This window comes from Platichthys flesus, chromosome 2 (genome assembly GCF_949316205.1).
Source record: "Platichthys flesus chromosome 2, fPlaFle2.1, whole genome shotgun sequence".
Taxonomy (NCBI): domain Eukaryota; kingdom Metazoa; phylum Chordata; class Actinopteri; order Pleuronectiformes; family Pleuronectidae; genus Platichthys; species Platichthys flesus.
In genome coordinates, this window is record NC_084946.1 from 7,559,458 (window position 1) to 7,570,724 (window position 11,267).

An 11,267-nucleotide genomic window follows, 5' to 3' on the forward strand; every position below is an offset into this window, starting at 1 on the left:
CTTTAAGAGGTGGAAGCCTCATATAAATAATCTCATGTATAGGCAGGCATGGTGGCTTCCAAGGATCAGAAAGCACATCTACACTATATGGTCAAACGTAAATAGTAAATAGTGTATGGTAAAGTGACGCCACTGGGGAGGTAAAAGCAATTTAAACAGACCAGGGGCTTTTGACATGTCACTGTTTTTATCACATACCATTAATACTGTCCGTATCCATCAGCCGTTTCCATGACTCCCACTACCTTCTCTTGTTTCTGCTGGATTGGCTGGAACCTATGTTTAAAAGACATTTTCTTAATTACACTCTCTGTTTTGTGACTATCTTCTCTCCCAGCGGATTGTCAGGCTGCAGCATTTAAATCAAGGCTTAACGTGTCTGTGTCTTAACGCATATTATGCTTTCTTAGCTTTGCTAATATTTTCTCACAGTCCCGTCCTTCATATATGAGCATGAGTAAAAACATGTATTTTTCTAATTACTCTGGATATTGAATTTGTATTCAATCCTTTTTAACTGCGGTGTCTCCGGAAATTACACTTTTACAGTTTGAACGGAAGCATTATCAGCAGAAAGATGGGACCTTCATGGGAGAACAGTGTTTGGACCCCAGGGTGTTATTGGCTGTGTGAAATGGCCTCATATTCTTTGGCTGATATACAACTATGCACAGTAATTATCAGGCGTAATGAGTCACTAGATGTCTTCCCATAACATTACAGATCCACCACCATGTTTAACAGCTGGCAACACACACTGCGGGCTGGAGAGAAATCACGCTGGAGTGTAAACCTTTATGGATGTTGGGACACACACTCACACACATGCAACTAAATGACATTCTACAATGACACCCTTTGTTTTAGTATCGAAAACAATTAGGGAGCGCCTCGGTGATAGCAGATGATGGGAGTCAGGGTACAAGGGTACTGTGTTAGCTTCAATGTGGGAAACTGATGTCATATACCTTTAATAACAGAGCAAAATGAATACTCTTTATGAAACAACTTTGTTTACTGTTTTAGGGAGATACACAGAATATCATCCTCTGTTCAATGTTGTGAGATTAGATTAGCAGACTGGAGAAATCAGACAATTTTAGCTGTAATTCTCAATATTTCAATAATTGACAATGAATCATCTAAATATTTGTATGTGATAGCAATAAACTCAGCGTGAGAATAGGGCTTGGATTCACCAGGCTAGGGAACTGTTTACTACTATTAAACTTATATTATGTCATGTTGTTTTCATTGCTTGTTACCACTATTCCCAAAGTGGCAAAATAAAATCAGCTATTGTAGTTTTCCCAAAATGACACAATATAAATTTATTTCACATCCTACACAATTGAGAACTGTTTTCCCACACTTGTCAGCTACTTCAGCACTTAAAATGCAGACTTTAATTTACTTAAAGACAACTGCAGAGAAGTCTAAAATAATGGAAAAGGCCACTTACAAAATGCCTGTTGTATGACAGAGAAAACATTTCGATGAAAAACTTTTTTTGACCAGTAAAAACTTTGTACAGGTTGAGTCCAAAGCGGGAAACACAGAATAACAAAATGCAGTTGAAGATATTTCGATACAGCGATTCGGATTATTTGAAGGATTTGTTAGCATAATGTGGGAAAGAAGAGGGCCTTGTGTGAAGGCCTTATGTAAGAGTCACCCAGCACTGCCACTCCACAGATGGTCCAGGAGAGGTAGGCAGTTGTACCAGCACATCTATTTTCACATAGCTGCATTAAGAGCTCTTATCCCTCTCTGCAAGCCCACACTCTGACAGGAGGCTGAGGCGCTTGACGAGCAGCAGCGAGGCCAGATACCATGATTAAAAATGGATGCTGGAGCGAGTGAGAAAGTCACCATGATGCTGCCATAACACACTCTTGTAAAAAGAAAAAAAAAAAGCAGTGAGATTGCGGTCTCTTGATGTGGCACTCATTGGTAGGTTATTGATTATGGTGAGTGAGCAGAGTGTGCTAAAAGACAGGTCAGTCCCAGGGGAAGATTTGCATGATTGATGCTTTCTTTAAGAGGCTCGTATCCGCTGCTTCTCAACGAGTCAGCTCAGCAGGAAAAAAGACATATGCTGTACCTGATGATAAATGGGAACTTGTTGAGACGTGACCTCTGAAATTATGAATACCTGTGGACCTACATAGAGTAAATGGCAGCATAAATAGGGAATAGTTCCTCATTGTCAAAAGATCCCATGTGTTAGGTTTGAAGTGAGGACAGCTTTGGTTTCCATGCATGAGAATACAGCTGGTTCTGGCTGAAAGTTCTTCTGATTAGAGAGAAACGTGGAAATGTGCTGCAATGCTGACTCAGAAGAGCATTATTCACTCGTCCAAAGATGTTTAATAATCGCACCACTGGCCTGAAACAGATGACGGACTCAGATTTAAAGACACATACACATCTAGGGAGGGAGAAGATACTGAGCTCTTTGCTTTGGTAAATGTTGCATTAGAACAACGTAAAAACAATACATTAGAAAATGCATCGATAATTTTCTCTTTACAAGAAATGTAAAAATCACATGCAAAGGTATTTACAGTTACAGTGAATTACAACGTGTAATGTATGAGGATTGACTGCTAGGAAAGAACCCAAAAAGAATTAACCCTCATCTCCACAGTTCCTCTCAGACAGTATTTAAGGTTGTTTCACTTTATTGTTTCACTTGCCTTTTGGTTGCCACATTTTTCAGTCATCCCTGTTGACTCAACACAGATGGTTTTAGATTCCCAACGAGCTGGGATCAAACTTTGACATCTAAGACAGCTTTCTATCCCAAAGGTGCATAATATTGTTTGTCAGTGATGTGTTGAAAATCAGCTATTGCAGGTTAAAGTATTGAAGGTGTTATATCTAAGTGTCCTCTGCCACTGAATGTGGTGTCTTGCAGGGAGTGGCTGACAGTGACATCGTTGTGTGAACAAGACAAGAGGTTTTAAGCAGCACTGCTTCTTTGGGGCAAAAGGAAGCTATATGGACGAGACTAGCTGGTTTGCATGATAACATGAGTAAAAGCAGAGAAGTGAAATTGAAGAAAAGTTAAGAATAGCATTTATTGAGATCCCTTGAGTGACTAAAGAAGAAGTGTGATGCTAAACTCATTAAGTTTCTGTCAGAATTGTAACTAAACATCTGTTGAAGCTAATGGTGGCTATGTAGCAAAAGCAAAAATTTACATATATATATATATATATATATATATATACACATTTTAAAAGTGAAAGTGCATTTATATACCACTTTGCTAGTCTCAATGACCACAGTACTTTACAGTTCTTATGACATTCACACACAAATTCACACACTGCTTCTATATCTCCACCATTCATGTATCTATTTCACCCACATGCCAGCATGACAAGCAGGGCATTGAACCACCAACTAAAATGTCAGAAACCAACTTTTAGAAAAATGAATTTAACGTGAGCTTTGACCATTTGGTTTGGTCCATCTCACATCCACTAACATGGAGGAAGCAACATTTATAACCTATCCTGCTGCCAGTCACTAGGTGGTGATAAAGACACTTCACTTATGGGTAGCAGTCATGTCATCCATCTTTATATACAACATATGTTCCTAAGGCACAGACACCCCAAAAAACATTTCCCTATCACACACTGGAAAAATGTAAATGTATCTGTCAAATAGGAAATGAGAGTAATTTTAAGTCTCAGTATCTCAAATTTGTACTTAAGTATAAATGTTATCTTCATGTATTTAGACACTTATCACTCTTTTCTCCACATGCAAAATGCATACCCTTCCACAGGCTACAATTCAATTTACTTTTCAGACCATTTCACTCAGTGTATTGTGCAGTGCGTCTATGTGCAGCTAATAACGTAACCCAATTCCTGATCCACACTAACAGCTTAAATAAGTCATCGCCGAGAGGCTGAATCCTGTGCAATAATCCTAAACCGGCCTAATAGCTTTACACATGCACCCCACTGTCACTGATAAACTGCTGTGATAATATGATTACTTGAGGAAATTGGCCTCTCTATCACATCATCAGTTTAAGATAAAGGATCTGCAGTGAAAAGAAAAATTCCATCAAAGTAAGTAAAGAGGCACAATGGCTGAGAACTTCCATTACCAAGTGTGACAATGATACAGATGAGCAAAATGTGTTCCTTCTCGCCTGCCATTGTGTTGCGGTGTTATCACCCTGGACACCCCGAGGCACAAATTAGTGACACAGATGTCCAGAGAAGATGGGTTTATCATTAATTTTGCTATGCACGGAAGAAATACAAGTCTGAAGCAATAGAACTTACACAAAGCCTGCTATAATTGAGCTCTGCCTCCGGTTGCTCGCACCAGACTATTGTCCCATCGGAGGCTATTCTTGGTGCCTCATTCCTATTGATGCCCGAACAAAGACCATTGAGGTTATTTAAAAAAAAAAAATAAAAAAACATTGATGAAATATTGAATGGCTAAATGTTTAACACAGGCAATATTTCTGGATGCAGTTTATCTTCATACTGAGGTCTTATACTTCGGTTTAGATGCTACTAACGGGGCATCTTCCGAGGTTTAAGGGAGGGATTAATACTGATGTATTCTGGATACAGCACTGTATCACATTAAATGTGCAGCTGCATCCATGGGGCATAACAATTCAATGGACTCACTAATGAAAAGAATACATTTTAGTATGAGGGGAAAGATTGAACTCTTTCTGAACCTGTGATGGGTGTAATGAGGTAAAACACTGGCAGGCAGAAACTGTGGAGAATCAAAGGATTAAATATCCTTCAAGTTGATCAATTCGTTACCGTTTGAGGATGTGTTTTTTTTATTATTATAAAAAAAATATTATTATTATTATTATTGTTATTTTTAATATTATTATAATAATAATAACATACATTTTAAAATAACCAGAATCTGTTTCTGTGCCTAAAGGATAAACCAACCAAATGAGGTGAAAAGCTGAGCGTGCCTCATCCAAACCAAAGTCGAGGTGCTTCCACATTGATGAAAATAGAACTCTCGAAACATCCTCTGCTTTGGGCGAGGTATCATTAATTCAATATATTGCGAAGGCTGTGATGTATTATGCTCAAACTTTCCCACATTTATTTGCTTAGGGAAGATTTTTCTGTATGTTGTTTTCAGCAGTGCCTTATGTTCCACTCCTTAAGCAGTAAATAGATAGAATAGCACTGTTCAACTTAGACTGTTGACTTAGTTTATCTGGCCCAGCAGGATGTTCACCTCTGATCATGGTTCACTGCACTGAAATCCTCTTTGATACCTTCATCATGGCTGTACAACTCATAATTAGAAGCTACTTTACTGTCAGACAAACCTGAAATATAAAAAAATATAGATTTAACTTGGCGGTAGAAACCTACCACCGTGATTAACAGTCTATCAAGACATGATGATCTCCTAGGTTTTAGATTTTTTCTATGACATACTGACTGCTGCAAACATCCTGCTCCATTTCCCCACGACCCTTCTGGCGTGGGATTCGTTAAGGACGAGTTCCTGATTCTCTTTATAGACATCACAGATCACAGCAACGTTTTCTTTTCAATAATAATCCTCCCATGTCTTCTTCGAGGGACAGCTGTTATGCCTGTTTGAATATTGTATGAAGCGCCTAATGAAGAGGAGGAGGAAACTCTAATCAAGATCAGATCAAATAAATGTTTGGGAGTATTCATTACTTTGTCATGCCTGCATTATATTTTCATTGGGTATGTGATAGATGTGACTGGGAGAAACAATGATTGGGTACAGATTATATTTTCTTAACCTCTCCTAAAAGTAACAATGTTATCTTAGCTTAGTCTAGTTTATAGAACTGCAATCCCAGATGTTATAGCCCCACCGGTGCAGACAGCTCCACAGGTTTTCTTAGACTGTACTCGTATTATTTTTGTGCAGTTGGTGATCAGACTGGCTCAGAAAAATGTCTCTTGAAAACATGCCTCCTCAAGATGTGAGTAGCTGTGCTCATAAAAAAAAACGGCCTTCTCTGAATCAATCAATAATATATTAGCTGAGTGAAAGACTTCTAGGTAAATAGCTTTGCAGCGGTTTCCTTCCAGCAACTGTTGTAGGGCTTGTTTCCTGTGGATGCCACAGACAGCAATATCTTAATAAAAACCCTCATATACCAGAATCCTGTCAATGCAGGCTGAACTGTCATTAATAAATCAAGACACAGCTTCTATGAGTGTTGCACGGCAGAAGTAGTGTTTATATTTATATTTATATTTCCGTCTATCTATTGTGCATGACTACATTTTTTTATTATTATTCTACCTGCATGTTAAGCACTTGATAATATCATATATTATATTATTATTATATTATGTTGTTTTAGGTCTCATAAAGTTGCATTTTTACAATATTATTTACTTTCAATTAGTGTAGTACCCATACTAAACCTTCCTGTTTTCTCCGTTAGAGCTGATGTCAGATTTATGTCTGAAACCATCAAATTGACCTGTAATTTAGCCGTGGTGAGTAAAGACCGGCTGCTGGACTCGGTCCACAGAGCCCTGAAGCTGGACCACCACTGCTGCACAAAAAGCTGTTCACCTGTTTATTCAAAGTTCGGTGGCGCATCAGTTGTAATTTCCGTAATTGTGGACGACAACATCCTTTTGGTTGATGGTATGTATGTAGTTATATAGCACGTTTTAGTCTTGATGACCACTCTCAGAGCTTTACAGTCTACAGTTTTTAGCCATTCACACACACATTTATACAGTGCATATATGTGCAGCACTTTCTCTATAAGGAAGGTCAATGGTTCAGTATCTTGCTCAAGGACACTTCAGCATGCAGAGTGGGGAGGACTGGAATCAAACCAACGACCTTATGCTAAGAGGACTGGCAACCACCCATTGCCACCCAGTGTGCTGCGAAGCCGTGAGTTTGGCCTTTGACTGGCGCCATCTTTGATTTATGAACTTTTAACTATATTTGGAGAACTTGAGGCTACGCGGTTCCCACCTACACCTGCAAAATGGATGGTAGCTGTTGATCACATAGTATCCACACCCCAAGGCATACTGTGTTTTTTTAGCCTGACGTTGTCAGACTCACAATTCTAGTCAGAATGTGAGTCTGAGACCGCTCCATTGGGCTGTGATTATGGGGCGTGTTTCAACCGAACCAGGAAATAAAATTGCTCTTCGCTCAATTTGATAGACCTACAACCAATCAGAGCAACGTAGTATGTGACGTATGTTAAGCAACGCATTGTGAGTTATTTACTAACGCTGGGTTCACACCTGACGCTGAAGCGATGCCGAAGCGACACCTCAGCGCAGCGCCACGCCTTGAATAACAGCTGGCCCCCATCCACTCCCATGTTAAAACTTTGTGCCGGTCCCACCGGAGGCTGAAGCACCGCGCTGCGCCAAGGCTGCCTAGCGCCGTGCAGCGATCGTTTCGGCTTCGAGTCTATTTTTTGCGCTTGACACGAGTGTATCACACCAGGAAACACACAGAAAAACTATTTTAAACTCTATTGATGACATATTTTATATGATATAAGGATCAAATATGCATCCCATACTTTGAAGTCCCCTTCTGTTGTCCTGGAGTTTTAATTTGACCAATGACATTATTAAATGTCCCCCTCTGCCCATCCACTACAGCCACACAAGCAGTGATACAGATAAAAAGAGAGAGAGAGGGGGCTACGTATTCTCCACATTTAACGGAGCAAACAGCGAAGTTCTTCAACATGGATGACATTAAATTAATAATTGAAGTGGAGAAGTACAGTGAGTTGTATGATACTCGGAACATGTTGTTTAAAGACAACACCAAGAAAGACAAATGTTGGGACGCTGTTGCCTAATGTTGGAGCAACAAGTAAGTATATGCTTTTAATCTACTGGATCAACGGGTGATATTATTAGCGCTGCCTGGCGGTTCATCGTCGCTTCAGTGTCCGGTGTGAACAGCCAAGCGCCGGCACGATAGGGATTAGCGCGGTGCTTTGGCGTCGCCTCCACGTTCTGTGTTCCTCTTTCAAAATGAATACGCTGTCGATGTCTTCTAAAACAGACTCAATGGCAGCATCTAGACATCTCAGCTCTCCAGCGGCAGGCATGTTTGTTGAAAACGGATTCAACCCAAGGGCTCTCTGATGACGTGGTTGATTACGTTACCGTTGATCATCTGTCCATCATCGTATAAAGCCCGCCCTGACAATCTGATTGGCCCGGTCGAGCATAATTTCTCCCCAACGGAGCGACTCCAGACCGAACTTCCCGACCTCAAATGTTGAGGGCGGGGCTTAGTTCGTCTGGCATCCAGGCTGATAATACACGTGGTATGAAACTATTAAAGAAGTATATTTAATGTTGGTGCAACCAAAATAGTCAGAGTAACCCCTGTAGGAGTGCATCTCTCAGTCAGATCTATATTCTGTGAGGACATCTGACAAATTTAACTCACAGTTCACCCTTCAGTGAATTAATACACTCTGCACCCTGGCACAGAGGTGTGATTGGCCCTAAAGGACTCTCTTCTTCACGCTCCTGTTTACAATATAATACTATCGAGGGACAACCTAGAAGCATGCCATGGCTTGATAAAGATTAATGGTGGCAGGAAATCATTATCCCGTCCTCCATTTTAGATCATGACCAAGCTGTAAGTCCCACACCAAGTGCATCAGAGTTGAGAAGAAGAGTGACCATAGACCTTCTTAAAGTCTATGCAAAGTCCCCCCAGATAAAACACATTAACAGTGTGCCTTGACCTCATACTCTACCCCCTGGGTAAAACAAGCCAGGCAAGATGCTGTGAAATCAATAGCTTTTAACATCACTATATTTCAAGCTCTCATACTGGACTGACATCAGCCAACAGAGCGCATCTCCTCTCTGTTGTCAACACGGGCTGGGGAGTCAAAAAGTTGGAATTTTCTTCTCACTGCAAAAAGAGGGGGGAAAACAGATGTGTAAATTATGAATGACTTGAATTAACGATGCAGGCCAGAACTCTCAAGGGAGTCAAGTTTATCCTTCCGACACAGAGCTGACATGTGCCTAACAGCAATTTGCATTATTCTCATTGGCTGGGGCTCCGTTCAGCAGAGCCGGGCATGACTTCTTTGAGTCTGAGGTTGCTAATGGATTCTCATATCTATGCTGACAAGTTACTGGCAAGATCACAACGGTTGGTCTCTTGTGCAGTCAACAAACAGGTCAGTAGTTAAGGTGAGTTTATAATGGTGAAGACATTTCAGGGGCAGGCAAGAGATGACATTTGTTTTGATTAATCCTATCCAGATAAAAACCTACATTCAAATCAAGATACTGCTTTCAGTATGGTGTTCCTCAGGGATCCATTCCCAGTCCACTCTTACTGATTCATTATACGTTTCACTATGCAGCCAACACAGTGTGTATTTTTGTGCACCAATAGGCTACTTTCAGTTGTCTTAAGGAATTAAGAAATATTGTTTGGATGAATAACATCTAATAGAAAATATTATAAATAATAAGTCAATACCAAAATATAGTTATTATAGTTAAATTATTAAAGTGTTGTTATAGTCTCAGCTTAGAGCATAACCTCAAGTGTCATCATGGACAATTATTAAAAAAAATGTATAAATCATAGATTAAAATAATAAATAAAAGCATTCGGGTGCAAAAGAAAGGATGACGATTTTCTTCCCCACACAACTTCGACAAAGTCCAATTTCCATAAAAACAAATAAGATAAAGCACATCACACCTGTTTTAATGTATTGACTCTGGCTTTCTGTCTGGAATTGATTAAACATTTTATTGCTAGTTCACAAATGGTTTAAATGGTTTAATACCTTGATACTTAGTCCACCATTTGTTCTCCCATCTATTCCCTCTGGGCTGTGAAAACAACAGCAGTTAACGTAGCATAATATTTAAGACATCTTTCAATTGTTAAGGTTTTTATTGAACTTCATGCAAAATGCTTTGAGCTGTTACAACAATTAAATGTGCAAATAGTGCTCTCAACTATAAACTGTGAGGAGCATTGCCATGCTCATTAAGTGAGACCTACTTTAACCTAATTATTATTGGGTAGCAGTGTGTTTTGTATGGTCAAAGGAAATCATCTCAGCACACAGGAGGAAATAAAATGAAATCTAGCAAGAGGCGCTCAGGGCAAGGAGGACTGGATGCACCAATTAGGGCTGAAACCACTGCAAACATATTTTCCTCTCCATGTCATCATTACAAAACATTAAGGTCCAAAGAATGTGTAGTTATATAATGTTGCATGACTTTTCTGTAGCATACATAAATAGTTTGATGCTGAAAGTGCAAGGTTGTATTCATTTACCATATTCTCAGTCCCTCGTGTCCATTTTTAGTATGTTTACAGAACAGCCTGAGGATTGCACTGCAAGTCTACAACTGAGATGTTGTTTAAAATATATGTCCTAAAGACTCTCGATACACTTTCCTGTAATGTCCCTGTGACACTTTTCGGCAGAGGATGGATGGACTGAAGATGAAATCATAATGATAAGTGTCAGACAGTATTCAGCGTGGATTTGTTGAGTTCATGAGGGTAATGTCAGCATCAAAAGATGAGCTTATTATGCTCAGTATTTTCAAAAAGACCTCTATTTCTTGTCATTTGGGCTGTTTCCGGCTGTATATATGATGACAGTCTACCGTCAGTGTTTCTATAAGGGTTTTCAAAGGAGGCCTCTTATGCCAGATCCTACTGGAACAGAATCCAAGAGCTCCCAGTTCAGCCCCAGCTCTTATTTATATTTATTTGAGGGTCTGCCATCATCACATAGCAATGGAAATAATTAGCCTTCCACTTTCAAAAACTGTTGTTTAGGCGGCCAATCTCGCAGATTGCTTTTTCCTCTCTCCAAACTTCAGCAGTCAAGCATTGGTTATTCATGTTCTGATGAGGCTGCCACATAACACATACAGCATACCGGCACACATAAATCACACACACTCCCTGCATCATGATCAACCCGCATCGACTGCCTTATCGCTCTGTGCTTGTTTTGAAGTCCACACAAAGAATCGCTACAGAGGACGGAAAGGAGAAGATGAATGTTAATGTCTGCAAGCTACACTTCAAAAGTGTGAGCCTGGCTCCCCTGAGCTCTCCTGAGCTCTCCAGCCTTGAGATGGTCGCACAAGTGACAGGAGCAGCCTGCACCCTGTTCTATAGCCCACATAATACAACAGGGCCCAGGAGACACAGAGAGAAAGGGATGCAGAGGA